Below are 15,499 nucleotides of genomic sequence, written 5' to 3'. Positions count from 1 at the left end.
ATAATTTATGCAAAATTCTAGAGTAGCCTTTATTCTTTTATTCATCAAACCTTATGATGTAATGATTGGACAGATTGTGTGTGCTGAGTGGGCTATTTTTTTGTCACAGGAAATTTTATCTGTTCACTGATTTAATAAGTGTATATTCCTTACACAACTGGTCAAATGTGTGTGCTTGAAAATCGATTTTATCTGATGTTTTTTTTGCACCAAAAATTGCAGTCTGTATTACCTATCCAGCATGAAAATTTCACTAAATAATTGGCCAATAAAACATTTAGATCAATGTACAAGGGTTGAAGTTTAATAATAGGTGTAACAAATACATGAGAAGCAACAAGTGACAGGAGTTTCCAAGTCATTGGAAAGTTCTTTGGATATCTCACAAATGCTTTCTCTCAGCCACATTCCCTAACATTTGCCATGGCCATAAGACTATGATGCATCCCAGGGGTTTAAGTTGAAAAGACATTATCTTTTATTATGGGATAAGAATTAAAGTTAACAGTAATAATGGGAACAAGAAAGAGCTGAAATATAATCTCCAGAGACCATTAGGACATCATCTGTACAAAGACAAGTCCTAAGAAAATGTTTAAATTAATCTCAAAGTCTAATAAAATTATACAAATTTGACATGTGCATTTTATAAGAATTATATTTTATAAATCTTGTAGCATTTTACATTACTATAAATATTGTAAAATAAAACTACTTTTATTTGATTTTTTTTCTTTATGGGAAACAGATCCTAGTAATCTCAAAAATTACGCCTTCAGTTTTGCAGAGACTTAAGTTTTTGTCAGGCAGATTGAAAAAATCCTGACCAGGCAAAAGTGCTCACTAGATAAGAACTCATGTTTGCAGAAAATGAGCTAAAAATGAGTAAAAAAATATTATTAAAACCAGAACTGAATATTGAATATTGTAGTTAATATTGCTCTAGCAACAATATCAAGATCAGGTGCAGCTGCTCACTCATATTTTTCTTAGGCAAGTAAGACCTACATATGCTTCACCAAGACCTAAACATTTGTGGAATGGTGTCCAGACATATTTTCCTAGGGTCAATACAGCCTCTTGGTTCATATTTTCAGATTTTCCCGAGCCTGTAACAGAACAGCAAGCAATGCCATCAGCTGGCAGCAGAACCATTTGCTGACCTGTGCTCCTCCAGATCTGCAGGTCCATCTTCATCACAGAAATGCACAACACCAGGAGCTGCATCACTGAACCTGTGGACAGGTCTACAAAGGAGGGACTCATGAATTTTTTAGGCTATCCCAGGAAAAAAAGCAGAAGGGAGAGGCTCAGTACTCATCTCTCCAGTGAGGGTTTACCCAGTACTCCAGCTTTAGGGAGTTCAATAGTGTGTGAGTCCAATCAAAATGATAGAGAGGTAAAATACCTTGGCTGACAAATCATGCAGCTTTGGGAGCAGATGCTTGAAGGGAAGGATAACACTTCTTAAAGTGAGGGTCCTGCAGAGGTGACAATGTGTCTTCAGAGGCTGGAGTGCCAGAGGACAGACTTCAATTAGCAAAGATCAGAAATGAGGCTTGTAAGTTTTAGGAAGAAGAGATTTACACCATATGTCAAAAAGCATGTCAAAACTCACAATGTCAACATTCAGTAGAGGAGCTTTAATGTGACTATTTAACTTTTGAGCTGTGTGGCACATATTTCACACCAGTCCACACATGCTTCAAGTTATATTTTCATCCATGGGGATCAGCTGGTTGCATCCTCAAATCACCTTCACAGTGACCTTAGTTTTAGTGATTCAAGTATATTATAGGCCTGGTTAATTAGCTCCAAAAATGCCATGAGCAAAGGAAGAAAGTGAAAAAAGTATGGCCATGGCCCAGCCTGCAAATATGGGAAGAAATCTTCCATAACAGAAATGTTTAAAAGAAAAAACCTTTTGCAGTATAACTATAACCTGGCTGTGTAATTTATATGTATTGGGAATCTTTCAGCTGGCCAGAGATGTTATAATTATACCACAGGAATCTGACTATGAATTTGGCATATCAGTTTTGAAAAGATGCCCCAGGGCTTCCAGGCTCCCATAATTTTCCTTGAGCAGTAATGGAATAAATACAATCCAGATACATGTTGCTGTTCTTCAGCATAACTACTTCTTCAGGCAGATTTGCCATAATGCACTCTGAACAGAAAAACTATGGCTCATTTACAAATGTAATTTCAATTGAGGATAGTTTTCCAATCTTCTTTCATTTGAGTCTCCATTGAACTTCTTCTCCTTTTTGATGGCATGATTAGACATTGTGAGAGCTGTTGCAGATTAGTCAAGCACAGAGAGAGAAAATTGGGAAGGATGTTTTATCAGTGCACGTCACAATATATGAAAGCAGATGTGTATGCTCTGAGCTGTTCCCTCAAATTACTGTTATGGAATAATTTAGCCCTTTTGATTCTCACAGATTACTGCTTCCACTGATCATGCTGTCAAAATCAAAGTGAGCACTTCATTCCGCTTTTATTCATGCCAGATCTATTTTGCTTTCATAATGAGCAGATATTACCACTGCACAAAGAGGATAAAGACATTCACAGTGATAGATAGGCGAGAGATTAAATGGGATCTTTATGACTTCTCCAGCCATCAGTTTTGACTGTGCGATAAGACGAGTCGAGTTGGGCACTGATTTGTTCTTTATTGGAGCCAATATTAGCATGGGCTTACCGGTGCACAGTCTGATAAAATCCATTTAAGGTGGAATCTGTATAACAATTCACGAGTTACAAGAACTTCTCCTATAAGATGCATCTTCAGCAACCTCAGCAAAGGCAAAATAAGTCATTTTACCATTATAACTCCCTATTTTCTGTGGCAATACTCAATTAATAATTACTATATAATATTGTGGTTTATCAACCTGGATCCTAGAACCACAGGTTTAAATCCTTATGCTCAAATCAGCCCTTAGCTTGCCATTGTTCTAAGGTCTGTTTGGGCAAACTTTTAAAATCCAGGCCGTACCTGATCCATCCAAGTTTTAGAGGTTGTCTGCCAAAGTTTCTCCACTTTGGCTACAGGCCACCTGCCTCACAGTCCTGTTTCCCTTACAGGGTTTCTCTCACCTCTTCTCCAGCCTGCAGAAAGAACATCTCCATGTTACATCTCCATAGATTGCAAGTCCTTTGCGATGAAAGGTCCCCTAGAAATACTATAGGATAAGGGCCAGTAAAGTGTATTACAGGGAAATTTGAACAGCTTCCACCGAGAAGCTGAGACTTTGGCAATAAACATTGTCCTGTTTAATTTTCAAATATCTCAGAGTGGGGTTGTAGTTCACATGTTTTTCTGGCAGCACAAGTCTTGCTGTTTTTCATTCCAGCAGCAGATTACAACGAAGTAATGGAGGGAACAGCACCTGAACCCTGCTATCCATCACCATTGTGGGTGCTGGGATTGCTGAAAATGGGAGGACAGGAGATGTGTATTTTCATTCTGCAGTTTGAGGCTCCTGGGACCCAGCCCAATTACTCAGCTGAAGGTCCAAGCACATTTTATCCTCTTTTCTGCCATAGTTGAAGGAAAGAGTTGTCACAGATAAACTGTGATCTGGGGATTAGGATCAGCATCCAGAGTTGCAAATGGTATATAAATACCTTATAGTCAAGTCATCTCTATATTTTTAACTTGCAAAAAAGTCTTCTGAAGTACAGATTTTTTAGGAGATCAGAGTCTGCCATGATTCTGATATTAATCATAAGGGGCTGAAGGGGTTGGGGCACTTCCAGACACCAAATAAATTCTGTCCTGTTTCAAGACAAAGGTATTTGTTTACTTAGAATATTTATGTAATTTACTGTTCCTCTGGATTATAAATGGGCCCAAAAGCATCTATCAAAGTCTCACTGACTATGATCTTGTTCCAATTCATTCTGAAATCTCACTGACAAGTTTTCTCTAAGCAATGCCCATGACCCTACCCACATCCCACTCTGCATGTGGAAATCCCACAAGACCTCTACAAATCCTCCAGCCCTACACAAGGCTACCCAGAAGCGGATCCTATGTGGTTATTCTCTTCAGCCCACATCAGGAGCACATTTCACACCTGTTAAACCAGCACACACAACACAGCCACAGGCAGCAACTCTTTTTTGTCCTTCCTCTGCTTTTATTATGATGAACTAGATCAACTGCTTGGAAAAACATCATTTTTTGTATGTTTTTCAGCATGCTGAGGGAGCAGTTGGTTAATACATACTTCTATAGGTAAATAAAGAGACAGAAACGACTTCCTGTGATGACTTGGCCATATATGTAATTTCTTGCACCTGTAATTATAAATTATATATATTTAGTTATGATCCATGTATTAGCCAACATTTTATTTCAAAGTAGAAGTCAAACCAACTCAGTAGACATCATGGTACTCAATATATAGCAAACCAAAACTTTTATGGACAACTCAAGAATGGCAAGGTTGAAAAAACATAATACAACTCAAACCTAAATAAATGAAGCATGCTAAAGCAATGATTGACTTTACATCTGTATTAACAGACAGGTGAATGGAGAACCAACAACAGCACAACAGCCACATGAAGTTCACAGTCAGCCTCAGCCAGGAATGCTGAGATCTCTCATCACTGGATGAATTCAAGGAGACCAACAGATCCTTAACATTACTAACCTCTTATTTTTTTTTTGCTTATTTCTAGATCTGTCAAAAATTTTGTTATCTGAACCAAATTTATTACCTATTTTTTAAAATTCATAGGTTTTCTGAACAGAAAAACATGCTTGATATGATATTTTGCTGTAAGACAAAAAGAAATCCAAGGTTTTGAGATAGAAATTGATTATTTCAATTAAGTCAACATCATTCCTTTACACAGACAATACAACCCCAAACAGACAGTGCCTTCCACCATAAATAACACTCCAGATTAATATTGACAAATAACAACTTCTCATTCTGCCGTGTATTACCAGCATCCTGTAGGTAACAATCATAAACAATTTTCTTGTATTCATCCATGAAAAGACAGCTCCCCTGTGGTCTTAAACAACTGGGGATAGATGAGTCTTGCCTCCAGCACAGGCAGCAGTGCTGACCAGAGGCAGGGCTATGGCAAGGTCCTTGTCCTCACAGGCAGGTGCCACCTGCATTACAAGTACATGGCACTGTAGAAGACCCTATCAAGAAAAAAAACCAAACCAAGTATCAAGTAGGTCACTGCATGTTCCTTAGCATCTTTTCTTAGGCAATTAGAGAGTGAATTAAAAGGGCTCTTTAAAAGAATCTGGTATTGGGGAGTTCAATTTATACCAATGAAAATGTTCTTACAAATTTGGGCTTGATTTACTCATCTGGAAAAACACAAGATAGGTGTTTACCTGTTACTTTAAAAATCCACAGATGTCATAAATTCTTTAACTTCCAGTCCCTCTTCACGAGATTCCAGAAAGGATTCCCTGCTGTGGTTACAGAAAGATGCTTAACAACTGGGGTAAAGTTCTGGTTCTGTTGGGTAAGACACCTCAGTTCCTCAAGTCTAATAATGTATCATTTATTCTCTCCATTTTAATCTCATCAAAGGAATAACTGTGTTTAAACACCAATAAAACCAGCCTTGCCTCTATATACAGAGGTTTCGGTGGTTGGGTGTTATACAAATGTTGTAGCTCATAATGCTGCTTTTTCTGTGAGGACACATGGAGACCTGCTGCTCACACCTGCTTTAGGAAAGGATTCCACCCAGACATCTTCTGGCCTCAGCAAACTGTTGGGTGTATAAATAAAAGAGGAAATACAAAACTGTGAGTGATAATTTTGCATACACACAAGCATCTTTCTTCCAGACAAAGCATTTTGTCACATTTCTTTTTCAGCTTCCCATCCTGTAAAATGAGGATAATCATAATAATCTCATTGACATGGAGAGAAATTACCCAGCCTTCAAGAAATGCCATAAGAGCTTTGAAGGGTTTGTGTGACAGTAACAGAAAATATGAACAGAGAGATGATACACAAATAAAGAAGCAGAGGAAGTTAGTGAGATAGGAGCAAGATACCTCATCCTCAAAACACAGTGGAATGTGAAGCCTGTGGGTGAATGTGAGTGAATTCCTCACTGGAATGTGAGTATTTGATATGGCAATCAAAAATGTATCTGAGATAAAGCATGGCTATAAAAACAGTCATAGTCATTCATCGTAGATGTCATTAAATATGACCACAGTGTGATTTGTGCCAGTGTTATGGGATTGATTTCATCTGTGTCTGGACTGCTCACTGTGTTAATTCCACCAGTAAGTCATTTTATAGCTTTGGTACGAAGTGACTGGGTGTAAATGCCCAAATTTCTAATCCAGTGCCCACAGCAAACCCCACCTGAGTGCTCCATCATGGCTTGGAGGCTGTGCTGTCCATCCTTCCAGACAGCAAGGCCATGAACCTGGAGCATGTTTGGGAAGGCCAGTGCAGCTCCTTCTCTCCCAGCACCAGGAGCCTTCACACAGCTGGCCTCAGCACTGGGAGAATCACCCACAGCACAGGCTCATGCCAAAGGCTTTGCTGTGACCACAGCTGAGAACATCTGGACTGAACTAAAGTTTAATTGGGATGATATGAAGAAATGGTAATGATTTCTGACATGAGTGAATTATGGGCTGGTGCTGTTCTCAGCAGAACATTCTTATCTTTGCTAAAGTTACCTTAAGGAGATAAGAAAACACATTAAGAAGGAACTTACGCCATTATTCTAGGTAAAAACCAAGGAACTCAAGGTAAAATATGATCCCACTGAAGGATTTGTGGACATGGCTGCAGGTAGGTATGTGACATATGCTGAATGCTATACCCAACAGAGGCTTTTCTACACTTGTCTTAAAATGAGACATTTGTAAGTAGAAAAGTTTCCAAAGGCCAGGGAAACATGGCTTTCAAGGACAGTGAATTGTCAACAAACCTGAGAGACTTAGGGGAAAGAGGGGCATCTGAAATTACTTGTTTCCATGTCATTTTACAATCCACAGAAATGAAAGCAGAAGAAATTAGAAAATACAAAGTAGCTTCTCATTCCAGTTCAGCCCCTAAGAATCATTAATGTTACAAGCATATGGCAAGGTATAAACCGAAATTGTTCACATGACCTAATATGCTCCCTCTGTGTAAGATGTCCAGGCCCTACAGCATTGATGAGAAGAATTGGTTTTGTGTTTCCATGCATCAAAGAAAGAACTAAAAGACCAGACTAAGAAAGAGGAGGGGAAGAACTTCCCCTTCTGAAGTAGCATGGCCCTAAGAAAAAGCCTTAAGAAAACTGAGTGGTTGTTTTTGCCCAAGATTTGTCTTTGATTTAGAATGATGAGAAGCGACAGCAGCTCTTGTTGCCTGGCTCCTGCCCAGATCAGGGACCCAAGACAGTGCAGCCTTAGTACACAGAGTGAAGCAGATGCTCCTGCAGCCCAGTTATTTGCTTATTGCATTTATAGGAGCCATTCACAGAGCCTCTGCTGAGCACTAAGAACAAAAACATATCACATTGAGGGGTGCACGGTCAAGGAGGGGCCCTGCCTGGGATGGGCACAGGCAGGGACAGGAAGAAACAGACAATGCCAGAATCACCAAATGAGGAAAGAGATGCCTCTGCCTTCCTGTCTGCCCTGATTTGCAGTAAATGTTTCTGGTGACATCCTCGTGAGCCCATGCCCAGCAGCGTTGGAGTGAGGCTGTGCCACCGGGCAGGCACAGCCCTGTCCCAGTGCCTTTGGGCAGCCAGGCAGCTCAAAAGAAGACCAGCAGTTTAGATTTGCACTAAAGACTCCTGTGAAATCAAGTGAGCAATCTGCATTTGGGTAAATGTGCTGCCACGTTGCCTTTGGCAAACACAGTGTTTGCAATTGCCGTGCTGCTGTGCTCAGCACACGGCCCCCACGTCCTGCACACCAAGCTCGCTGCTCCCATCCCTGCTGAGGAGCACACACACACTGCTGGGATGGGAGCAGCATTGTTTTCACCTGCTGTTCAGTGGCACTCCAACCACCTAACAACCTCTCCAGCCCCCTGACTTAAGCTACTGTTATAATTCAAAGTTTTAGCAGGGTGGGAGCGAAACCACTGCAAAAGTAAAAACTGAAATGCTGCAGAGAACTAGAAGATGAAAGGAAGAAAAACAGCTGTTCCTGATGTTAAATTCAATGGCAGTAAATCCTTTTTTTTTTTCAGTAGGTTTTTTTTTTTTTTTTCAGAAATAATTTACAGTCCAAAACGTATCTCATGGCGTACAAATCAATCTCTATTGAGCCTGCCTGCCATTAGAGAAGGTCCAGAAGGGAAAAAATAAAAATGAGCAATAAATAGTTGCATTCTGACACACTTTTCATTTTGAAGATGTCTGTTGTTTATGTTGTTCATAAAGTTTAAATAAAAGTCCAGTTGTCCTTCATATTTCCCCATTTTGCAGTAGGGCCAGTGGACTACCAGAGGGTGTTCCCTGCTGCAGAGCATCTGCAGATGTGCAGGAGCTTCAGCAAGCCTAAAGCACAGAGTGACAATTAACACCAGCAAACAGCCATCAAAACAAGACTGTGCTGTTTCAGCCCTGATTCCAAACCAAAACCGGCTCCCTTTGGTCCAGCCAGTGTGTTTTAAATACTTTGATGAAGTTTCCACCTTAAGGATTGTGGGCAGGAAAAAATAGAAAAGCAAATTGTAGAGTGTAGTCTGAAGTACTTGCTCTCCTTGTGACAAATACTAATGTATAAATCAGCAGCCCAATCCAGGCCCGGGCCGCTGATCATGTTCTTTGCTGAAATGTCACCTGTTCCTATCTAACGATTTGCATAATGCAAAGCTTCTCACTCGTAAAATACAGATTAAGAGGGGAAGCAAAGAGTCATTCTCGAACCATGGAGCCATTTCAAACGAAAAAAAAAGTCTTTACTATTAACCCTGTCACAGCCACAGGCTTTATTCCCCTTTTTTCTGTTTGAAATAATAGCTCCATTGGGAAAGGGAAATAATCATTAAGAATCCAGCCTTTTTATTGGTTTCCTTCATTTCTGTTAGACTCTCAAATTTAATATGGAAAGAAGTAAAGTAATTAAACTATTTAACACTGGAAAATTAGTGAAACATTTGACTAGTCTCATAGAGCCTGTCTGAAATGCATAGATATCTGAACATACATAGACAGATTCCTGTCAGCTTCAGTGGGGTAAGGCTCCAGTAGCCATTTTGAGGAAGTTTCTTTACTATTTTGGTCCCTGTACTTAATTTACCATAAGGTGTATGTCTCTGATTGCTACCTCACTGCCTAGGAAGAAGGGGGGGGGGGGGGGGGGGGGGGCTTTTTTCTTTCCCTGCAGTGAAGACAACAGCATTTACAGCCACACAAATTTATCTTAAATCATCTTTATGCAGTATTGGCTTTATATTGCTAATAAAAAGCATTCAGAGTGCAGCTGGAATTACAGACACAAAACCAGAAAGGTGTGTTGAACTGACCATTCCAGATTTGAAAACAATTCTAATTGTTAAAGGTTGGAATGAGGCTTATCCTTTCTCACATTATCCTAACAAAGACTGGGGTCCTGCAGGACTCCCAGCTGTCCCTGTAGGCAGCTGGTCTTGGCCATCAGCAGAAACTGGGTTCTGGCACCCATTTGGCCCAGGGTCACTCCTTTGCTCCAACTGACTGTACTGTTCTGAAGCAAGGTTTTTCAAGGGATGGAATCTGTTTTCTTGCAAGAAATGCAAACTTGCCTATGCATGTATAACACAAGGTCAGCTTGACATTGTCCTGGCTGCAGCATGTGCCACATCTTTTACAAGGACTTTTTACAAGGGCATGTAGTGATAGGACAAGGGAGAATGGCTTTAAACTGAGAATAGGTATAGAGCAGATTTTAGGAAGAAATTCTTTACTGTGAGGATGGTCAGGTACTGGCACAGGTTGCCCAGAGAAGCTGCAGATGCCCCTGGATCCCTGCAAGTGTTCAAAACCAGGTTGGACAGGGCTTGGAGCAGCCTGGGATGGTGGAAGGTGTCCGTGCCTGTGGCAGGAGAGTTGGAGAGAGGTGGCCTTTAACATCCCTTCCAACCCAAACCAACCTATGATTCCATGACAATCATCTCCCCCAGGCCAGTTGGGCCTGGAAAAAACCCTGCCCAAGATATTTGGCCTAGGCAAGGTGTTTTTTTATAATATCTTAAGACCTCCATACCTATGAGACAAGTCTCTGTGTGTTGTTGTGGCAGGATGGGATATAGCAGCACACATGAAAGCTGCCACATCCTCTGTTTGACTGCCTGCAGAGCAGCCCTGGGGATTTTCAGAGAAGCCAGGTTTTATTCTGGTGCTCCCCACTGGGTTGTGGATGCCGAAGCCCATTAACCTTCTGGGGATGGTGCAAAGCTTATCTATTTCTCATGGTCCTGAACTGCAAGTTTCTGAAGACTCCTTGTTTTTTTCTGGCAAGAGAAATTTGTCATCATGAACTTGCTGCACCCCAGGCACTTCTGCTTCTTTCAGGAGGCTGCACTTGTTCACTCACCACTGATTAAGCAGTTCCATGATTTTGTCCTCAAGATTTTTAAATCCTGGGGGAAATAAATAAGAAAACCTGAGCATAATAAGGGGCAATAATGAAGACTAAGGCTGAAGCCTTTTTTCATTGGCACACCCCTGGGGGCAGGAGGGGAAACTATGCCACTTGTGAAACTAAAGGTTGGGTCAGCTTCTTTGGGATAAAGCAGAAAGATTTGAAATATTAGACATTTTCTGCTTATTTCAAGATTCTTTTCTGATGATACAAATCTGAATAAAAATATGAGTTTCAAAATAACCTGAAATTTTAAGAGACCTTAGGAAAAGAAGTATGGTAAAATGCAGGGTATTTAAGGCTTGAAGGTGTCGCACAGCAGCAGAGCCTCTTACATGATGCTCAAAGATGAGTTTAGACATAAAATTCTACACTGATTTCCATGGCACTCATAAAAGAGGCTTTTCAGAAGAGGTAACCCCTTCCCACAAAGGGTTACTCCCCTCCTTACTGACTGTTTTCACAAGGCTACTCAGAAATTTCTCTGATGTTGTCAGTTCAGTGAAGATTGTCCAAAAAACATGACAAAAATATGGAGAAGCAGTAACATACAGGAAAGGACTTCATGGAGACAAAGCTGAAGGTGGAAAATAAGGGGATTCAGCTGATAAGAAGAAACTGAAAAGAGGGCATCAGAGACAAATTTTACATCACTGCAACAAAAAATTTTACATAGGCTTAACTCTAGATCATATCAATGTGGGTGTTACTGGTTATTTCCCTCCTTAATACTCTCATCTCATAGTTGATATGTCAATATCCAGTCTAAAAAGAGATACTTTCTGAAGTCAAGGGCAATAATCTAGGACCCAAGAAAAGCAGCTTGGAAGAGAATCCAACCAGGTTCCAATAACTGATATCCATGGAGACTGCCAAAGGCACAGTGTTCTGTAGTATTTCTAATAAAAATGGGCACAGTGATTGCAGAAACATAAGCAGAAGTTACTGGGAACACTTCCCTGCAAACTGTCTGGGATCACCTCTTCTTCCAGGTACTTCCAGCTTTAACTGATGTGGTGCAGGGAGGTAGAGGAAGGTGGAATAATGCTAAGGAGGGACAGACTTGACAGACTCCCCTTATAGCTGGACTTTTTCCTCTTGCATCACCACTTTCTTCTCCATTAGTGATTCTTGATCCCATTGTCATCTTTACTCTTGAGAAACTCCTGGCAGAATACATAAAATAAATCCTCTTCTTGGAAGTCTGTGGACTAGATGGGCTAATGGGTCATCTCCATCTCACATCTGTAATTTTTGTCTTTATAAAATACCTCACTCCCTGTTTCACTTTCCATCTCCTTCTGCAAATTGAGACTGGCTGAGGGAAATCTTAGAAGAGAATGAACTGTCACTTAAACTCTCTGCATCACTCAGTCATTCTTATAAAAGGGGCTCTCATATGGCATTAGCTCTGCCAGGAAAACTAAGCCACTCAAAATTTCTCAATATTCAAGATGTGCAGAATAAATTACAAAGACCACATTTGTCCACAAACACTTCTCTTTTGGAAGGAACATTACTGCTTGGAGATGCTGGTAGCATGTAAGCTGACACACAGACACAGTCACACACACAGAGCCTTCAGAAGCTTCAGCACATCCAAAAAAGCACCTGCATCTTTCCTTAAAAGCTTGTGGGAATTGCTACATGAGTGTTTGTGTTACATAAGGAGAGCTGTAGGGTTCTCTAGGCTCATCTGTAAACAAGGTCTATAAACCAGTGCCTCCTCTGGACACGGGCTAAATTACCAAATCTAAATGCTATATTAATTTACACTGTACTTTTTAGGAATATGGTTTTGACAACAGGATAATTCAACCTGTTGTATTTTTAATGCAGTAAGTTCCTATGCTAACTCTATTTCTCCCTGAAACTGAGCTGTATATAACCACACACTTAATTAACACAGGTCTCTTTAATTGATATCCCTTACCTCCACATAGAGGCTATTATTTATGTCCAGCATGGGCAGGGCAGTGGCTGCAGCACATCTGGAACTGTGCTGCTGACTCAGCTGCAGAACCAGATGTGGTTCTGCCCTCAGACTCAATAAGCAGCTGTGAATATTCACTTCTGGCAAGTAGTGCAAGAATCCAAAGCAGCCAGACACTGAAATACAAGTTTAAGTCACAAAGTCAATTGCTGAATTGGGAGCAGAGCCAAGTGCTGCTTCTCTATGAGGTATTTTTCTAATATAAGAAGTAGACTTCTAAATTTTCATTCCCTTCTGTTGGAATTCCATTAATAGCTCTATACCTTTTTTAGCATTGCTCAGACCGATTCATCTCATTCTATAGCAATATCTAGGATTAGCATATATTGCTTACATTTATTTATTTAAACATTGTTCACAAGCTGTCTATGCAAACTAATAAGAATAATAAAGATATTAGTGATTGCTATGCTTAAGTCTGAACTAAAGGTGAGCTGTTTTTCTACTCTATGGGGAATTCTAGTAATCTTCAGGGAAAAAAATGGAGGAACAGACATGAGGAGAGAATCAAATGGGTTTCAGGGTCAGCGAGTATTATCTGAAATATTTAATAACCCTAGTACCACAATTTTTTGGTTATAGTTCTGTCCAAATGAATAGATGTGATATGATCATTCTCCCTCTTTTTTTTTTTTTTCTTTTGGACTAGTACTGATCAAGGAAAGTGAGTGATTTTTCCCTCCAGTTCTTTCCCTCTGCTTCTGTCTCTTGAGAACAATTCCTTTGCTGATTCTCATGGCTGAGATTACAGTCCCATTTACAAGATGCATCTGTCTATCTTAAAGTGGACCAATGTGCAAAATAAATAATAAGATTATTTATTTTCTGTGCTCAATTACAAAAAAAAAAAGTTCAAATTTACATAAATGGCATTTACTGATCAGGTTCTTTCTTAAGAACATCTCAAAACTAAGATGCTTATTTCATTGAAATTGTAGCATTTTCTCTGCAGATTCTTATATTTTCTAGGATAAGAAAATCTGCATTAAACAACATTCTGAAGTATATAGCTGCACAGATCCAAAAGATGGAGACCATGAGACAAAACACCCCAAATGAGGTGTAAAACATCTTATATTAAAAGCACCACATAGCACTCATCCTCCTGTAGTGAATCCTAACGTTTACTAGAGGTACAAATATTCCAAGGTCAACTCCACTGCGCTTCTACCAAAAACCACTGAGGAAAAATGCAAAAGGAAGCAGAAGAAAATCTTTTTTTGTCCTTGATTTTCCCTTGAGTGGAGACGATCTGGTAGAATTTGCATTATACACTCGGGGGCCCAGTTCCCTCCCTCCCGCCTTAACCACTCACCCCTGCTGGAGGAGTCAATGGGTGTTCGGTGTTCCTTGCTGAGGCAGAATTGATTTGCTTGTGTTTCAGATGCTCAGATCTCAGCTCTTCACGGTGCAAATAAATTGACAACTTTTCCAAACTATGAACAATCTGCTTTCCCCCTGTAATCTCAGATAATAGAATACATGCATGTGAAATATGCATATTACAGGATAGAATAATTGTTTGAAGTAACCTACAATGATCATTAGTTCAGCTGCCTGTTATCAGCGTCTTCCTTGTTAAAAACAAAAAGAAATCCCAAAAGTGTCAGGGTGAGAGGTAAAAAAAGGGTGAAGGTTTTTGCCTCTACAGCTAATATTAGGAAAAGTAATATCTACAAAAGTCTGGTCCCTGAGCCTCCTTTCTTGCTAACCTAGTGGTCACCTAGCCAGTGGTTTGGTGTGGATTTCCTGGGAGAACAAGCTCTTACCAGATGTTTCCAAACAGCAATGCTTGAAAAGGAGTGGGTATTCTCCATGGTATAGATAATATGTATAAAACCACAGCAGTTACTTATTTTGTAGATGCATGGTTGAGATATCAGAAAAGAGATATCAGATGGGAAAATCTCCTCAATATATTTAGAGCCACCATGTCATCCCTCTTTGGAACCTCCTCCACCCTTCTTCTCCTGGGGGCTGACAGGTTTGATGGCTCTCAGGCACCTGTGAGCTGAGAGCTGCTCCCACCACACCAGGCACTGACACCCCCCTGTGCCCCACCACTGCAGATTCTTTTATGGCCTCAGACAACCTAGTTATTTGTTTGTGCTCCTGTACAACATGATAATACCTCAAAAATACTTCACAGAACTTAAATAAGAAGGAAAGAAAATTATCATGAAGGTAGCCTGTCCTTTAAGCCTTTCCTTCCAGTCTCCAAAAGCTGTTTTTAGTATTTTAGTATTTTTTCACACCAAATGAGACACTTACTTACCCATACCATAGGATAATAATTCCTTCAGCCTATCTGAGATAATGGTGCACAATGGAGGCAATAATGAATGAATTTCCATCTTCTGTAATTGTCCTGTATTAAAAAACAAAAAAAACCCCCAGATTATAGTCATTTTTAATAGTCATTATACTATTAAAAACCTCCTATTTACAAATATTCAAAGCATCATATGTTGGGACTGCCTTAGCTCAGCAAAACCTTTCAATGGTTTAACTTTGTCCTATAAAGTCAGAATATTATTAATATTTTTAAAGCTAAACAAGTGTTTTGTCATTGAAGATCCAATTTTTTTCCTGAGATTTTATTTCTGATGTTGATGCAGGAGAGGTGACAGTGGAATCAGGCAGAGCAAGATGATTTGACCTCTCTATATAATTGAAGTCCATGACAAACTCATTCATCTGCTCCTGTTATACCTCAAAGAGGACAAGGAGAGCAGATTTGTTGAAAACTTCAGAGTGTCTAGAAGAGATTTGATAATCTGTGTCCTGGATCCATGCCTCTGCAGGGGAGCCTCTTCCAGTGCAGGTATCCAAAGAGCAAATTCCAGTGCAAGGTGATATTACTGCTACCCATGGTCTCTGCAGAGGTTTTCTCATCCCTGACAGAATCAATTAGT

At 40.0% G+C, this 15,499-nt stretch overlaps 1 long non-coding RNA gene across 1 annotated transcript; it reads right to left on the bottom strand.

Moving 5' to 3' along the window:
* Positions 1-5,078: 5,078 nt before the first annotated feature.
* Positions 5,079-14,884, bottom strand: LOC144246113 (uncharacterized). The gene is made up of 3 exons (XR_013339792.1): positions 14,860-14,884; positions 13,900-14,042; positions 5,079-5,179 (listed from the first exon to the last, which is right to left on the bottom strand). It is a non-coding gene; the product is annotated as an uncharacterized LOC144246113 (long non-coding RNA).
* Between the last annotated feature and the right edge of the window lie 615 nt (positions 14,885-15,499).

This window comes from Lonchura striata, chromosome 4 (genome assembly GCF_046129695.1).
Source record: "Lonchura striata isolate bLonStr1 chromosome 4, bLonStr1.mat, whole genome shotgun sequence".
Lineage (NCBI taxonomy): Eukaryota > Metazoa > Chordata > Aves > Passeriformes > Estrildidae > Lonchura > Lonchura striata.
The sequence above is the reverse complement of the archived record's forward strand: the minus strand, read 5'-3'. Positions and strand labels throughout refer to the sequence as shown.